General features: G+C 38.1%; 1 pseudogene; it reads left to right on the top strand.

Annotated features, from left to right (window-relative positions):
- Positions 1-15,545, top strand: part of LOC123242030 — a 63,526-nt pseudogene extending 47,981 nt beyond the window's left edge.
- The last annotated feature ends 3,883 nt before the right edge of the window (positions 15,546-19,428 follow it).

Below are 19,428 nucleotides of genomic sequence, written 5' to 3'. Positions count from 1 at the left end.
TACCTTCTGGTTCACAGCTGCAGCTAAATTCCCTCCAGCACTGTCTCCTGCAACACAGATGCGGGCGGGATCCACACCATACTCAGCAAGGACTTTCTTCCTCAAGAACCACCTTAAAGCATCATATACATCTTCAAACTGAGTTGGGAAGTGATACTGGGGTGCCAGTCTGTAGCTTTGGGGGAGAAAACATTTATTGAATATTATTGAATAATAATGCATTCTGGCTGAATACAAAAGGCAATATACTCTGTTGGATTTTTGACTTTAAAACATTTCTAAATATGGGTGTTCTTTCTTTTTTTAAGCCTTTATGTTCTGTTTGAAAATAAAGACTATGTATTGGTTTCAAGGCAGAAGAATGCTAAGGGATAGGCAATAGGGGTTAAGTGAGTTGCCAAAGGTCACACAGCCAGGAAGTGTCTGAGACCAGATTTGAATGCAAGACCTCCCATCTCTGAATTGCCCACTTAAATATCTCCTCTGTATGTTTCTTCAAATCATTCCTATAAGGAGAAAACTTTGCTGTCATAGTGTATATTGAAATATAATATTTAAAAGCTGAGTTTTTGTAATCATTCCCTATTATAACACATCAGAGCATGAAGCCTGGAGGATTAGTAGTGATGGCTAATTAATAGATGGGATGGTGATTGTACATTTATGTTTAAAATACAGCAGATAGGAAATGGTCCTTGGGTTTTTGGACTTCACACCTGAAAACTCAATTACTTTGAATCCCATTATTGGCTCTTGAGTGAATTATTTTGATCTCACCATTCTGTGTCTGTTTCAGCCTTTAATATAATGTTTGATGATTCATTGAATGAGGAATGTTTGTTTACAAAGTAAATTCAAGACTGGCATATCCTTATCAAAGATTTCTTTTTTTAATTAATTAATTTATTTATTTTGAACAAAACCACAACTTACCCTCCGTCTTAGAATCAATATTGTGTATTGGTTCTAAGGCAGAAGAGTGGTAAGAGCTAGCCAATGGGGATCAAGTGACTTGCCCAGGGTCACACAACTAGGAAGTTTCTGATGCCAGATTTGAATCCAGGACCTCCCGTCTCTAGGCCTGGCTCTCAATCCACTGAGCCACCCAGCTGCCCCCCTTATCAAATATTTCTGAAAGGCAACAGAGTCTAATGAGGAGTCAGAAGATCTGAATTCAAGTCCCATCTCTAATACATACTGGCACTGGGACACCCTGAGCTGCTTTGGTAAAGGGAGTTTTCTGACTAAAATGACAAGCACCAGGGAGGGAAATTTGAATTATTCTAAAAAGAATTTTTAAATAAAATTTTCATAAAAATTCTAAATAGACCGTTGTTCCACCATAGAAAGTTTCTTATGTGAATAATGTTCATTTTTTAAAAAATTACCATTGAACACATAGAAAGCAAGTAAATTTGCTTATGCATCTACACACATGAAACAGCTTTAACATTTGGCTAGGACTCATCCAATAAAAAAGAACTGATGACTTAATGTTAAAAAGTTTGCCTTTCTCATTTTTTACTAATTTCATTTGTTTAAATCATCATGAGAGTTGCTCAAAATGTCTTCACTTTGTAGTCATTTTAGACACTGGCCTCAGTCCTTCCACATCTCAGCAGGTTTCAGATTGCCCATTTATGATCCAACAATCAGTTCCTGGACTGTGGAAAGAACAGAGTTGCCATCTCACCCTACTTTCTTATTTTATAGTTGAGAAAATTGAGTCCTAGAGAATGGAAGTGATTTGTCTAGTTTCTAAGTTGAAGATTCATTGAAACCATCTAATAAATATTGTGAAGTCTCCTTCCAACTCATAGGTCTACCAAGTCAAGGTTTTGGTTAATTCTGAGAAGTGATCTGCTACCTACACATACTCCCCCTCTACCTTAAATGACAGCATAAATTCAAAGGATATGCAGCAAGGTTCGTTCTTATTTCTCCTACATTCTGAGCCACAAGATATTGAGATAATTGAATTATTGTTCTTGTTCAATGTTTTTTTCAATTGTGTCAACTCTTTGTGACCTCATATAGAGTTTTATCGGCAGAGGTACTGGAATGGTTTGCTGTTTTATTCTCCAGCTCATTTTACACATGAGGAAATTGAGGCAAACAGTACTAAGGGCTTGCCCAGAATGACATACCTAGTAAGTATCTGAGGTGACATTTATACTCATCTTCCAGACTCTAGGCCTGCTCTATCTCCTATACCACCTAGAAGCCCCCAAATTGAATTAAATTAAAGAGAAACAATAGCCAGATGCTGACTCTTGGTCCTTTAGTCTGACCTTTCTCAAGCTGGCTGATCTCTTCCCCACTGGAACACTGGAGAAATGATTTGACCCCGTCTGGCACTCTAGTCCCTCTCTGTGGCCGTTATGTGACTCAGCAATGATAACTCTTCCTGACTCCAAGGCTGACCTCCTGTCTACACACCATGATACCATAAAATCAGCAGAGAGGTATTAAAAACAAAAACAAAAAAAACCACAAAAGGCGATGGACTCTTTTTTCTAACAAATCTGGTCTAAAACCAAAATCATTCTTACTCAGTCGATACAACCACAGCATCGAGCTTTTCCACCATCCATCTTCCCAATTCATCATAAGGTTCCCAAGCTAAAATGGAAGGAATCAGATTAAACCAATTAGAACTGACAAGTAAAAAAAATCTTAGATAAGCTAGATATGATAGATATCTGGAGAGAATAGAATATGAATAGAAATAAATACATTATTTTCTCAGTGGTGCCTTTTCAAAAATTGACCACATGTTAAAACATGGAAATTTTATTTTGTTTTAAGAAAAACATTAGTGTTAAATGCATCTTTTTCAGATTATAATTCAATAAAACTTATTTTTAATAAGAAACTCTGGAAATGCTGAATAAAAATTAATTAAACTAACTTTATCTTAAAGAATGAATGGGTTACAAAGCAAGTCATAAAAAATTATTAACTAAAATTGTAATAATGAGACAAGAAACCAAAGCCCAGGGAATAAAGCAAAAGCAGTAATCATAGGAAAAATGTATATTCCTAAATGTTTATATCAATTAAATTGCTAAAGGATAGATCAATAAATTTGGCATACAATTTGAAAAAAAATAGAAAATGAAAAAATTAACTCCCCACAAGTTAAATACCAAATTGGAAATCCAAAAATTAAAGTTAAGATTAACAAAGGTGAATGAATAAAAACCATTCAATTAATCAATAAAATGAAGAGTTAGTTTAAAATAAATAAATAAATCAATCAATCATTGGTTAATAGGATTTTTAAAAGGAAGAAAACCAAATTACTGACATCAAAAACTAAAAGAATAAAATTACCACTAAACAAAGATGAAATTAAAGTAATTCATTAGGAGTTATTATGCATAATTATGTGACAACAAATTTAAAAGTTTAAATAAAATTGAAGAATATTTATACAAATATAAATTGCTTAGGCTAAGAGAAGAGGAATAGAAAATTGAAATAAACCCATTTTAGAAAATGAAATTGAATAGGTCATAAATGAGCTTCCTAAGAAAAAAGCATCAGGACCAAGTAGATTTGCAAGTAAATTTTACCAAATATTTAAACATCATCTAATTAAAATATTAAATGTTTAGATTTATTAAATGTATTAAATTATTTAAAACAATTGGTAAAGAAGGAATTCTACCAAACTCTTTTTTATAAAACAAACATGATGCTGACACCTAAACCAGAAAGAGCAAAAAATAGAAAAAGAAAATTACATGCCAATTTCATTCATAAATATAGAAGCAAAACTCCTAAAAAAAAATATTAACCAGGAATCTATAACAAGTATTTGTATATATAATATAAAATTAAAGATTATACATTATGACCCACCAGAATCTATACCAGTTATTCAGGGATGGTTTAATATAAGGAAAACTATTAACATAATTGATTATGTCAATAACAAAAATCATATGATTATATCAATAGATGTGGAAAAAGCTTTTGATAAAATACAACATTAATTCCTATTAAAAATACTTGAAAACATAGGTATAAGTAGAATTTTTTCCTTAACATGAGAAGCATATACCTAAAATCATCAACAAACATTTTCTGTAATGGGAATGTTAGAAGTCTTCCCTATAAGATCAGAAGCGAAACATTATCACCAATTATCCTTTAATATTGTGTTAGAAATGCCAGCAATAGCAATAGAAGAAAAATAGATTCAAGCAATTCGATGAGCAAAGAAATAATAAAACTGTCTCTTTTCATCAATGATATGATCATATATATAGAACATACTAGAGAGTGTTATAAAAAAGTAAGTAATCTGAGTGGGTCAACAAGGCAATTTGGGTGAGAGGAAGGATAAAGGGGATATTAGGTGATTATAAGGTGATTGGAGGAGGAATGAAGGTAAGGGAAGGTATATAGGAGATAAAGGAAATGGGGTATGTAGGAGAGGGCAGCTCAAACAGGTTTATTCCCAGAGGCTTGAGACAAAGGATATAGGGAGGAAATTAAGGCCAGTAAGAAATGTTTAGGTTTGGCTGGAGGGTTTCCCTTGTTAGTTTCTAAAGTCTCTTGAGGGAGGAGTCGAGAGGGCCCCTCCCTGCTAGTCAAACTGATGGCTGGAGGAAGTCTCGGGTAGGTACTTCCTGCCAAGATGGATGCCCCCAGTTCTCTCAAGAAATAAAAATAAAATGATTCCTTCCCTCTTTAGCCCTTGTCTCAATTTTCAATACAATGATTCACCAGAGGCTTTGAGTAGGTAACAAGGGGATTTATTAATCTCAGGTTAGTCAGAGGGAAAGAGGTTCAGGATTTCTAACTGCTGCTAGGGAGAGGGGTGATGGTGGGGAATGGGTCACAGAGAAGTTTAGACTGAGAGAACCTGCTCTCCCAGTTGGGAGATTTGACTGCCTTTTAAGTAAAGTCCTTATTAAATCACTAAAACTAGGGGTAATGTATTTGAGAATACTCTACTTGTCTATAGAAACTAAAACCCACAATGTTTAATCACTAAGCCCTTCCTTCCACCCAGGGCCCAAAGGAAATTCAGGGGAAGGGAAGGGAATGTAGATGGAGAGATCAGAGAGAGGTCCAGAGAAATGAGATAGGTCTAAATTTCCCCAAGACAAATAAGCACAGGCCAAGGCAGAAGCAAAGCCAAGCTGAAAGGCCACAGCTAACAGGTTAAGCCAAAGCAAAAGCCTCCCACCACAGCAAAAGGCAGAAGGCAAAAACCCTGTCAGTTGGAACTTCACCTCTATTTATAGCTTTAAGTTCTAACTGACTTTATGAAGATTCTAAGATGTTTAACTGACTTTTTGTGAACGTTAGAAATTACAGAAGCAAAAAGTTTCTGTTAGCCACCTTACATTACAAGAGCCAACTAAAAATGAGTTCAAATGACCAATTCTAGGAAAGTAGCAGTATATAAAATAAACATAAATCACATATCACACATATATCACCAGAAATTCTATATAACACCAATAAAGTTCTTCATGGATAGTATGAGCTAGCTCATTTAAAATAACCATTTATAGAATAAAATACCTAAAAGTATACCTGCCAAAAGAAACTCAAGAACTACACAAACATAATTAATTACAAAACACTTTATATGCAAAAAAATCAGATCTAAATAATTGGAGAAATATTAATTGTCCATTGAGGGCAGAGCCGATATAATTAAAATGGCAACTTTACCTAAACAAATCTAATTATTATATCAATGTTTATATATATATATATATGTGTGTGTGTGTGTGTGTGTGTGTGTATGTAATATATATAGTATGTAACATATCCATGTATCATAATAATCCACATATTATATCCATAATCCAATTATTATTATAAACTAATCCAACATAATACCAAAAAAATCACAGGAATTAATAAAAAAAATATAAATGAAGGAGGACTAGCAGTACTAGATTTTAAACTATTGTAAAACAGTAATTATCGAAAAACTATCCAGAACCGGCTAAGAAAGAGAAAAGTAGGTCAGTGGAACAAAGCAGCCATACAACAAACAATTATAAAAGATTATAATAACTTTGTGTTTAATTAAAGGAAAGAGTCAAACTTTGAAGATGAGGGCTTTTTTTTAAATGGAAATATCTACATGAAATTATAAATAGTGAAATGAGAAGAACCAAAGGAACATTATATACAGCAATAGAAATATTATTTGAGGGGGCAGCTGGGTAGCTCAGTGGATTGAGAGCCAGGCCTAGAGACAGGAGGTCCTAGGTTCAAATCCAGCCTCAGACACTTCCCAGCTGTGTGACCCTGGGCAAGTCACTTGACCCCCATTGCCTACCCTTACCAATCTTCCACCTATAAGTCAATACACAGAAGTTAGGGGTTTAAAATTAAAAAAAAAAAATATTATTTGAAGAATGACTTGTGTATGTTCACTTAGCTAGAAGTCTGATATCTAAACTATATCAAGAATTGATATATAGAAATTGATAAGAGAATTGATAAATAGAAATAAATAAGGCATAGTTTTATATAAATTTATTATATTATATATATTTCTGAAGTGTAGGGAGGATAGGGGGATAGGAAGTTACCTGGGAATTTTAATGTAATAAGCAAATAGTTGAATAAATTTTAAAGAAATCCATATGGAGATGAAAAAATGGAATAAAGACAGAGCAGACCCAAATAGAGGAAGGATGGCATACTGCAGTGAAGGTGAACCTTTTACAGACCAAGTGCCCAAACTGCAACTTCATGCTGCATATGAGCCCCCTGCCTTACTCCAAACAGGAGAAGGAGGAAGTGCTCCCATTGGGCTACTTTGGAGAGAGGCGGGTGATGAGAGAAATGTCCTCATGCTCGTGTGGAGAGGGAGAAGGGAGCAGCCCCCTCCAACTCAGGTGGCATAGGTTCACCAACACAGTTATAGTGTATAGAGAATTGATTACAGAGTAAGAAAGACTTGAGTTCAAATCCTATCTCTGACTTACATTAGTTATGTGACCTTGGGTGAGTTGTTTAATCCCTCAACTCTTCCTAAAAAATTCTAAGACTTTAAATTCACAAAGGAGAGCAAGCACCAATCTCTTTTGGTAAAAGGGATTTCATCAATGGACCTTGCTGTAGCTATTCAATTTTGTGGTTAATTCATTGATCAAAATGGGATGGACCGGGGGCAGCTGGGTAGCTCAGTGGATTGAGAGTCAGGCCTAGAGACGGGAGGTCCTGGGTTCAAACCCAGCCTCAGCCACTTCCCAGCTGTGTGACCCTGGGCAAGTCACTTGACCCCCATTGCCCACCCTTCCCAATCTTCCACCTATGAGACAATACACCGAAGTACAAGGGTTTAAAAAAAATGGGATGTACCTATCAACTTTCAAATTATTTTTACAAGAGGAGTACAATATTTGATATTTCCATGGTGCTTTACAGTTTATATTGAGCTTTGTTCCTATAATCTGTGTGTGGTAATTGTGCAGATATTATTGTCCCTATTTTATAGTCAGAAAACTTGTACTAGGAGAGGTTAAATAACTTGGTTGTAATGATATAGATTCTAATAATTGATCTAGGATTTGAACCCACATCTCCTGAAAACAAGTATAGGACTTCTCCTTAGGATCTTAGACTCATCTTATAGGTCCTTGAGTCCAATCCTCCCATAGTGCAGGTAAGAAAAGTAAGAGCCCCCAAAGCAAAGATTCATGAGGGAACACTGTAGTTTCATTCAAATATTTGAATGGATATCATGAAAGATCTTGTTCTATCCCCTCCCAGAAGGCAGAGCCAAAAGCAATGAAAGACTGAAAGAGATTAATGTAGGGTCAATGTCAGGGGGAAAATCCTAATCAGGAGAGCTGCCTTCATTAAAATAGGCTGCTCTGGGTTGGTGGGTTTCCTCTCTTTGGAGGTCTTCAGGAAGAGACTAGACTAGACATCCGCAGTTTAGAAATATCAAAGAGGGGATTCCTTTCACAGAGAGGTTGGATTCAAAGACACTTGCAGTCCCTTCCAATTCTCAAATTGTGGGTATCCGTGAGGAAAGCCAGACAGAGGGGACAGGTCTGGAAGGATCACTCAGGCTGATGCCACAGCCCTAGGGATGATTTACTATAGGACCTGATAGGAAGGCAGGAGGAGGAGATCAGTAACATGAGAAATAGACATTTCAACTGATCTCTGGGACTTCTCTCCACATTGAGCATGGTTGACTGCCCACATTCTTGATCTTGGGTCTATTCCTAACTACTGGTAACTATTCATTTAAATGTCGCCATATTAACTTGTGACTAGTAAAGACTCTTTGAAATGTTAAATACATACATATATATGTATGTATTTACATACATACAGTTTGTTGCTCTCTGTTTCCTTTTGCTAAAGTTTCTTTTGAAACATGGTAGTCAGAATCCTTCAAATGCAAGTTGGTGCCTGACCACCTGGTGGCATCTTGAGTCCAGTTTTTGGATTGAGGCTACAACTGAAGCTGGTATGATGCACCAGAAACACACTTGGCTGCTTTGGGATGTCAGGATTAGAGGCTCCTTCAAGCTCTGACCTCTGACTCTAAAACTATTCATCTGGATAGTCTAGAAAAGGGGAAAAAAGGAGTAGCATGTACAGTGTGATTTATGTGTTCTTAGCACTAATAAGCAAAAAGGGTTATGGTCAGAAGATCCTAGCTTTGGAGCTGGGAAGGACCTCAGAGACCAGGAACTCCAATCTTCTCCTTTTACAGATGAGGAAATTGGGGGAAAGTAACTGCTCAAGGTCACACAGGAAATAAAGAGCAGAATAGAATTTGAACCCAGGTCTTTTGACTCCAAATTTCTCTCTTCAGCACCATTTGTTTCAGAAATCTAATGGGCAATGGGATGTTTTGGAAATGGAACAAATCTTAAGGCAAGAAGACCTAGTTTCACTTAATCTCTCAAGAGCCCCTCTCCACTGAAGCTATATTTGCATTTCCATTACAGGAATTCCCTTCTATTTGTGATGAATTCACAGGTTCAGGCCTCAGATAAATACTAAAGCAGGAAGAAGGGAAGGACCAGGGAAGAGAATAAGCATTTATTAATGCCTATTCTAATACCTAAAGTGTGCCAGACACTCCTAAGTCCTTTACAAAAATTATCTCATTTAATCCTCACAATAACCCTGGGAAGTCATTGCTATTATCATCCTCATTTTGTAGTTGAGGAAACTGAGGCAGTCATTGAGCAAGGAAGTGTCTGGGGTGGGATTTAAATTCAGATCTTTCTGACAGGAGGCCCAGTACTCTATCCACTGAATCACCAGCAACCCCTAAACATCTAAAGAGCACCCAACTTTGTTCTAATTGTGTATTAGCAGAAAAACAATATTGGTGATTTGTTATCTTCAGTGTGCCCATTTTTAGAAGCTAGTATCCTCTGTAAATGACCCACACTGGCTACTTAACCTTGGTAAATTCATAAAATGGCATCTTGGTTAGGCTCCATCAAAACCCAGGAAGCTTTGAGGGGCTACTTGGGTCCTGTTCTCTCCTCTCATCCCCCTTGTCCCTGTCTCTCCCCTTTCCTTCCTATCCTCCCTTCTCTTCTTTCCTCCTCTCTCTTCCCCTGTCTTCTACTTCTCTCTCCTTTCTTGCTCCATGCTCTACTTGATGATCTCTTTACTACAAAATACTCTAACTGATATCAAAGACTACTAAGATGCATTGGCCACTCCGAGAGTCAGTTCTCTAAGAAAAGTACTTACCAGAACTTCCAATAGTCCAGCCACCACCATGAACAAAAAACACAGCTCTCCTCAGTGTAGATGACTTCTGCTTTGGCACAAAGACGCGGACTGGAACATTGTTGAACAGGGTATCTGTCACTGTAACACTTTCATCAGAGGTTGGTGGTACTTTAAGTAAATTCAAGAGTACAAAAGGCTGAAATCCCAGCATTTCCAGAGGTCTCAACTAGTATCCAAAAAACACAATAAACAGTACATTTGTGACATTGACAGGGAAGTGCATTTTCTTATTGAGTAAAATCGATTCTTTTATTGAATTGGTACTCAATGTAAGTAATGATAAATAAACTACTTGTTATTGTTATCATTTCTTTAATTGTTATGAGCAGTAGGGGGCCTGGTAAATGCTAAAGATGAAGCTTAAGTAGGGCGAGAGAGACCCTAACCACAGCTATATAAGAGTATAGATTTGTACCCACGCCAGCTGGGTTAAGTCTCCTTTAAGAGCCTAAGAATCTCTGCTAAAGCTTCAAACATTAAGAACCAGTCCAGCCAGGCAGTTGGTACATGTTTCCAGGAAGTAGAAAGTATCTTCCTGAAATCTATGTTGAAACTGGATTACCCTGGCTTGGCAAGGCTAAAGCCAGCTAATGAGCTTAACTGGATCTGACTGCTTAAGTCTAGTTGTTATTAAGGTAATTGGCTTCAAAGATGTTTAGAGACTTTAGGGTCAAACAGGGTTTAATGGTAATCAAACTGAGGGTAGGTAAGAGGTAGTAGGAAAGGTGGGTGAAGGGTACCCTAAAGATCTTGCCTAAATATTTGATACTAAGTAAAACTTGAAACAAAAGTTGTTGCTAGGTGCAGAGTATGAGAAAGCCTTGAGGGCACTTCCCAACTCTGTTGCTGTTTGTAGCTGAGCCCAGAGGCTGTCAGGCCCCTGGGTCAGATGCTGTTGTTTCTTGAAAATAGCTGTACACTCTCACTTGATTTAAAGGTTTTTGGCTATGTCAATAAAGTATTGATTTGGCTAGCAATGAAGGTTGTCCCTACCTGCCTGCCTAATCCAAATCTCCCAAACCACCCAGGGGACCAGTTTGCCACCACCTCCTCCCTAATCCTTGAGATGAGAGAAAAAACTGAAGTCTCCAGGGGTTTGTGGACCCCTATTTATACCCTGTCCTTAACTGTCACCCTGGCACACACCCTGGGTGCTTTGCCTGGTTCTGTGTTCCAAAGTGGCAAACTGCCAACTTGCACCTACAGAAATGGCTGCCCATTTCTGCATATCACATAATAAAATCTAATGTTTCTTTGATGGATTTTAATTTCTTGATATTAGATCATTTATACATGGTTTAAATGTGATAAAGCATTTCTGTGTAAGATCATTTGAAAATTTGATAATTTTTTTTAATATTTTAAATTCTGAAGTTCCCATTTTATGGTACTATACAATGTGGTGAAACACTGTAAAGACATAATGTTAAAATGTATTTCTCTTTAATTTGGACATTGTTAATTTATGAATTAACCTCTTAAAGAAATTATATATATACATATATTTGCAAAAGTCATGATATTTACTAATGGATTGTTCTGAATTTTAATTCTCATTATAAATTCTAATTTTGACACATTTAGTTTATTCTGAATTTATTTGGCTATTTAGGCTATTTATTGATAGGATGAATTAATATGTTAAAATTATTTTATGAATTAAATATTTTTTATTGAAGAAAATTGAGGAGATCTGTTTAACCCTCCTTATTTGCTTAAACCCTGTCTCCATTAGGGAAAGCAAATATGGGGGGAGAGGTAATTAAGAATTTGTTTATTTTATGGAAATCTTTTCTTGTGAATTATGAAGTTATACCTGTAGAGGAATTATAATCTGGAGATATGTATGTATGTGTGTGTGTGTGTCTGTATTCTGGGGTTTTCAGCAATTGGCCAATTTTTTTCTAGAATTTAGATCATTTAAGATTATTTGGAATATAATGAAGGTGCATTCTTGAATCTACTATTTACTATATAAGTTTACATTTTAATTATTCTTATAACAGATCAGTAACATACCCCCCTGATCGATATTGAAGCATGATGAAAATAGCAAGAATCCAACTATAGGTTGCAAAAGATGATGTCTTTGGTTCTAGGAAAAAGCTTTGGTACTTTTAATATCCTCCTGATATAAGTTTTCTAGATATAATATTCTGACTCTCCATCAATGTCATCACTCCTTCTTTAAAGGGAAATGCCATGTGTTCCTGCAGTCTGTCTGTCACTGGGACTGGAGGAAACAACTTTGCTAAGGTGAAAGTAGAAGTTCCTTGATTTCCATTGTGAACAGGGATATTGGAATCCTGATTCTGGCTTTGGCACCTTAGAAATAGAAGAGAGTTGGTGTAGAACTTGGCTGTGACTTTTGCCTGAAGCCAAGTGAAACTTCTGTGCTCTAAAGATCTGTTTTGATGCTGTGTGCTTTTTGATCCTGCCTTTTCCTCTCATTGTAAATTCCTCTTAATCAGGACATTCGAACAGTGAAATATATGAACACTATATTAAGTCTTTATTAGTTTAAAGCTGGAATAACTAAGGTGTTGATGTATAAGATGCAATCTGAATTGTAAATTCTTTAGTTACTTCTGGACACTAACAAATAATGAAGAGTTTCTCCTTGTTATGTCATTAATGATTTAAAATCCTCCCAATATCTTAGAGTGAGACAACGAGGCAGTAATCTGGGAACATCTAAATCAGGATATAATTCCATAGTTTACGAGGAGTTTACATAAGATTTTTTTTCTATTTTGAGTTAAAAAGAAACTGTGCAATCATTTGTGATTGATGTTCAATCTTTTGTTATTTCTAAGTGATATCTTGTTATTTGCTGTAATACTAACGTTTGTGTATGGGATATATTCTGTAATGCAAGCAGATTACAAGAGGATAGGGAGAAGATCTAAGAACACAACTCTATTTAAATGTAATATCTAGTTTATTTGAGCATAGTTAGAAACTGGTTTTATTTAAGTATAGATAACTTATTTGATACAATGCAGAAAAATTTGCTTAGCAGTTTAAGAATTCCATCCTAAGTCTATTGTTATAACAAAAGGGTGAAACATCTTTTGGGTGATTCCATATTTGTTATCATCCAGCTTAGGCACAAAAGCCACATGTTATCAATGACTTTGGTGTGGAATAAGAACCTTAGAAGAATCCCATCCTCCTGAGGGGGAAATTGAGAATATTAAAATTTGAGATTCAAGTGAATAAATAATATATAATGACACATAATAACAAACAATGGAAGTAAGATAATAATTGAAGTGAAAGTTTTTGAAGAAAGTAGAAAAGATAAGATGATTGTACCTATATACATATATATGTCAAATCTGTTTCTAATTGTTTCTAAGGCATTAAGCATGTTTTAATACCAAGTTGTACAAATTGGGTATACATCATATTTTTAATTGGAAAAGCTAGCTTCATAGGTTCTTTTTAATTTCCTTTCAATCTCTTATTGGCAGTTTTTCAAAGCAAGCATCTGGTTCAGTCAGATGTAAAAAAAAAACACACACACAACACAAAAAGTATAGGAAATATAAATTCTTCAGTGCAGAAGTTCATAATTGGATAGCCTTTATTTTAATAAAATCAGAATCCTAAGTTTTGAGTTAGCTCTCACATTATGATCTAACTATTGACATTGTAAATTTTAGTTCCTACATTAAATTATATAAAGATCTATTTTCAGACAGTTTTAGGAAAAGATGCTACCTGTGCCTTGGACCAGGAGGACGCAGATCTGCCAGAGAAACTGCTCTGAGGACTAGCATGACTCCAGACAACCAAAGAAAACGGCATCATAGAAAATGACCCCAGAGGTCCCCTGCTGACTATCACCCCTTAAAAAACCCAGCTCGGCACAGCTCAGGGTCCCACATCAGCCTTTCGATGTGAGACCCTTAGCTTAAGCTAAGATAATAAAGTCCCTTTGCATTTTACATTGCTGGTTTTCAGACTCATTTTTTGGGATTAACACTCTGGGCACTTCATATGGGGGCTCGTTCCAGGATCCCACAGGAATAATTGAGTTCTGACCAGCAGTGGGAGCGATTGGGAATTCCCTAAGGAATTCCTTGCTGCTGAGGCTGCTCAGGTCTGGTGGGCTCCAATCCACGGCTTGCGCCGGGGAAGGCCTATTGCCAGACCAGAACCTTGACAGACCCTCTGAACACGCTCCCGGTAAAGCCGAAGGGAGAGAGGAGCTCTGCCAGGCACGGGTGTCTCCACCGGGGGAGACCTACGACTTGACTGGCCAGAAAGTTAGAGGTTCTGACCTTAAGGAAAGGGCCCAAATGAATTTAAGTGAAGTTAGTTCTTTTGTCTCCAAATCAAGGACAGTAATTCATGAAATGGCTAACCTTCCAGTGCCAACTATTGCAGCAATAGATGGGATCTGTAATAGAGGGGGTAAACAGGATGATAATAGGGGAGCTGGTGGTACCAGTAAGTCTCCTGGGCCAGGGAGCCTTCAACTACAGTATTTGTTGATTTGAGACAGCCAGGGATGTGTGGGCCTGAGCTGCGATGCCCCGTCAGCCTCCCTGCTGTCTGTAGGCTCCTTTAAGGTGACCAGTGAGGAGCCCCTCCCTGCTGGAGAGGAAGCAGAACCAACAGAAAGTGAAGCCGACTCACTTCCTGAATAAATGGATGCCTGGTCAAAACCCCCTTTGGAGACAAGCGATTGCTATTCTCCCTCTCCTCGGCCCCTTAGCCCTGGAAGATGTTACAAATGACTATGAAGCTCTCAGTATCAGGCTAAGGGTTTATTTAAACACAAGGGGAAACTGAGGGAACAGGGTTAGGATCTGGAGAAGCTGTTGCTAAGGGTGACTGGCCAGTGCTGGCAGAAGGCCTCAGAAAGTAAGATCAGGCTGAGGGAACCAGCCCCTCAGCCAGGGATAATTTCCACTGCCCTCATGTTAAGTGGTCCACCGGCTAGACAAATGAGGTGGATGATTTTGTTTAGCCTGGCTAGGCTGACCTAACTAATTCTTGCCCATGTTCCACAACCCACCAACCACACCTCCAGGGGTCCCAAGGGGGAATCAAGGGGTAGCTGGGTGTCTGGGTGAGGTCAAGGAAATCAGCACCCCCAGCTTGGTTCTGCAGGGGTATTTATAGTCCCAGCTCCAACAGTCAGGTCTCCAGACTGGCACTTGCTGGGCCAGAGTTCCACTCCCCTAACTGCCAGGATTGCCTAGAGTGATTTTGCAAATGCAAGAGATGTTGCATAAATCCTGCATTACACATTGCATTAGGTGGTGGCCTCCAGTTAGCTTTAGCATGTGATGTAATAGGAGCAGCCTCTTCTGCTAAAATGGGCTTCGCTGAAACAAAATCGGCCAGTATTCCCGGTGTAGGAGGAGCACAAAGATTACCTCATGCCATTGCATGGCTCTGGCAAAGGAAATGATCTTCTCTGCTCGTGTATTAGACGGCCAGGAAGCAAAACCAATAGGCTTGATCGGCCATGTTTTAGAACAAAATGAAACATGAAATGCTGCCCACAGAAAGGCATTAGCCTTAGCAAGAGAATTTCTGCCTCAGGGGCCTCTAGCGACGAGAGTGGCAAAACTGGCCCTCAGTCAAGGTATGAGGTGGATTTAGTCACAGGTTTAGCAACAGAAGAAGCGTGTTTAGCTCAGACTATTCCAACTAAAGACAGACTTGAAGGTCTTCCGGCTCTTATAGAAAAAAGGCTCCCTCCTTACAAGGAGAAGAAAAGATTTGGAAGCTTCATCATTCAAAGGGACCTCCCTGCTTCTTAAAGTTCCATTCTAGGGCACTGTACCTCGAGGCAAATGGACTTATAACTACTGAAATGAAAAGCAAGCTAATCATACGGTGCATTAAGCATCTGAAATGTTCCCATCCATGTACTTTATTGAAGTTTTGGCACTCTTGCATTCATTCTAGGGTATAAAGATAGCTACACGTACTGACTCAAATCCAGTTTGTTTTTTTTAATTTCACGTGTGTTAGACATCTCCTTCCTAATTTTTAAAATATGAATAGTTTCTATAGACCAAGTCTAAGAAATAATATTAAATATATGTGTGTTGCATTGCTTTGAAGATAAAAAAAAAGTTAATTTCACAACACCAAAAATGTGAGGCATACCAAGTAAGATTTTTTTTTTTTAACCCTTGTACTTCGGTGTATTGTCTCATAGGTGGAAGATTGGTCAGGGTGGGCAATGGGGGTCAAGTGACTTGCCCATGATCACACAGCTGGGAAGTGGCTGAGGCCGGGTTTGAACCTAGGACCTGCTGTCTCTAGGCCTGACTCTCACTCCACTGAGCTATCCAGCTGCCCCCTACCAAGTAAGATTTTAAAGGAAATTCAATATACATGTGTATGAACACATGCATTTAGCTAAGAAGAAAGAAATTAAAAGATAATCTGCAAGTCATAAAATATAAAGTTAGTGAAATGAAGCTGTATTTGCTTATAAATTATTATTAATGTCTTAAAAAAAAAAGAAAAGAAAATAACCCCAGGGATTAGACTACTGAGTCATGAGACTCTTGAGTCCTTAGACATAATGGACTGGAGAGTGAGGACTGGGTCACTCATCCCTTTCTTAGTTCTCTCATTCATCATTATTTTGTTTGTTGTAAGATCCTTATATCACAAAGGGAATCATCCTTTAATGGCTACCTGTTAACACAGCTCTCAATCATATTTAACATCTTGTTTGAAACACCTAAGCATCATGGATAGATTGTCCATGTCATGTATGTCCACCATATTTGAGGTGCTTGATTCAGGAAACTGAGGCCCAGTCTTCCCAAGAGATAGAGGGAGGATGGTGAGATTTTTTTTAACGTGCTATATTTAACATCTCTGTAAGGGTTAGTGAGAATCTCTGTGTATTTCTCTGGTTGGGGTCTGGGTCAGAGATGCCATCCAGTCTATTGGTTTTTGCATTTGTTTTGTCCTTGGGGATTCTTAGGGATCCCAAAGATTGTCTTCTTTTTTAATAGAATTCAGTTAATACATGAAGGAGAGAAGCGTTCTTTTCTTGCACGGTGACAAACTCCTCCCCTGTCCACCTGTGGGGATTGGGAAGGGTGGATGGTTTGATAGACCACCTCTTAACTAGCTGTCCACAGTTAGAAATATCTTGGGAATGACTGAATAATGAACTCCTAAAACTATTTCTTAAGCTGCCTGCTGCAGATTCTGGGTCTCTGGTTGGAAAGGGCCATTGACCTTTCTGTCATGTTATTGCTTATAATGCCAGCCTAACCAGCAAACCTGATATAATTAATAGACTTACATTCTTAAGAAAGTCAACTTCTCAAGATAATTTCAATCAGAAGAGGTGACTTGCCTGGGGGACACACAACCATTAAGTCTCAGAGTCGGAATTTGCTCCTATGTATTTCTGATGCTAAGACCAGCACTGTATCAATAACTATCTACACCAACTGGAATTGCCTTTGTAGCCCCAGAGAAGTTATAGTTATTTTAACCAAACATGGGCATGATGACACCAGAGCTGCTTGAAATTCAGGCCAACAGAATTAACCAAGTGCATTCTGTTTTTGACCTGACGAGAAAAGAAAGGAAGCCCAGCTGGGTCCTCTGGTACATTTTGCTATGGCATTGCCGCCCATCTATCTAGTTGGTATATATTGTTTCTATATCTGGTAGTTTATCTGTAGTCCCCAACATCGGAATGGAGGAACCCATGAGGACAGGACTATTTTCGCCTTTCTGTGAACCCCCAGTTCTTAGCATAATGTCTGGTACATAATAAGTACTTAATAAATGAAAATCTATGAAGAACTGATTATGTGCCATTAGACCTCTGGAATGCCATCACTGAAGTCGTATTTGTCTTGTATCTTCTGGGACTACCATGACCCTGATTATTGTTAGCCTCAGTTCTGGAGCTGAGCTCAATGTGGGAAACCAAACCTAAATGAAGTATAGTATTTGTATATGCACATGTGTACACACACACACACACACACACACACACACACACACACACACACGGAAACAAGGAAGCCACCGAAAGTGCTTGAGCAGAAGGCTGACATGATAGACCAGTGAAGACTACTTCAACATCTATGATGAAGGGAGAGAGAAGAGAATCAAACTAGGAGACCCTTCCAACCATCAGGAGGTAGAAAAGACCTGAAGATGGGCTGTGAAGGTCTGAGTGGAAGAGAGAGGGATGGATGCTGAATTGTTACTGAGATGATAATCAAAAAGGGACGGCAATCATCTAGATACCAACTTGAAGGAGGAGGAAGAACTGAGGATGTCTCTGAGGATATAAATCTGAAAGATTAGAAGTATGGAAGTGCCATTGGCAGAAAGAGAAGTTTGGGGGACGTGTTTAGAAGCAAAAATTGATGGACTCCACTTCGGGAATGCTTCTTTTGAGGTACAAATTGAACATTAGCTATAGGCATCCAGATGGAGATGTGTAGCAGGGAAGGTGGGATGACGTGAGGGATTAGGGTGAGAAATAAAATTTGGGAATCACCTTCTGTCCTGACCTCTGGGACCTCCCCACATTCATACCTTGGTGGGCTCCCTAGATTCTTGACCAATGGTACATTTCTAACTTCTAGTAATCACAGAATCCCCAGCCATGGGCTTGATTCCCTGAATTTCCTGACCCTGACTTGTGGTTAGTCTACATTGCCAGCATTGCCCCTTGCTCTGTTTCCTTCTGTTATCTCGAGTCCTGACCCCTAACCATGAATTTTATAAACCTCTGCTTAGAGGCATGAATGCCCCCAAGCTCTATCTGGTTTACCTGATTCTGGACCACTCACATTGAGCAAAATCTGTTTAGAAGATGAAAAATAAAATGGCGGCAGTGGTTGCTTGAATGATAATTAAAATGTTGAAATTCGATCTTGATCCTTATCAAATCTCTTGATTTCATAAATTCTCTTTCTTCTTTAAAGCAAACTGCCTACTGGATTGATACCTTTCTTTTATATGAGACCACTGGCTTGAAAGTTAGCTACTGTGCTAAAGGAGACGGAGAGGGTCTTTATCCCCAAGCCCAGTGTACAAAAAGCATGCTCATCCTGCCTTCCCTGCTACACGTCTCCAGGTGGTGCCTGGTACCAGCATTCAATTTTTACCTCAAAAGTATTCTCAAAATGGAGCTTGTCAGTTTTTGCTTCTATGCATGCCTTCCTGGACTCCAAACTTCTCTCTTTCTGTACAAACCTGGTGTACAAAACAAACAAAACAAGTATTTGGCTAAGTCAAGGAAAGCCAGGGGCTAGAAAGAGGCTGCAAGAGTTATCGTTGTTGTTCTTAATGATGCTTTTGTGTTCATTTAAATGGTCATGTAAATGATAACCTACATTTCAATACATTAGATAGGTTTCAGAGTAATTTCCTCTGATCACAGGAGCATGTGAAGTAAGGAGAGAAGTCCTTTTTATCCCCATTTTACAGATGAAAAAAATGCCCAAGGACTTGCTATGATCATATCTAGAGGATCACTTCTGCCACTAAATCACACTTTTGAGTTTCAAAGCCAGCTCTAACAATGAATGCAACGCCCTCTTCAAAAACTTGAACTGACCATCTTTTTTTTCCCTAAATGGTGTCATTTATAGTTGTTTATGAGCCAAGGGTAGTCAAGGAACAGTCGTCTGTTTGCACATA

This window comes from Gracilinanus agilis, chromosome 3 (assembly GCF_016433145.1).
Source record: "Gracilinanus agilis isolate LMUSP501 chromosome 3, AgileGrace, whole genome shotgun sequence".
NCBI classification, from domain to species: Eukaryota; Metazoa; Chordata; class Mammalia; order Didelphimorphia; family Didelphidae; genus Gracilinanus; species Gracilinanus agilis.
Note: the sequence above shows the minus strand (reverse complement) of the source record. Positions and strands in the feature narration are given on the sequence as shown.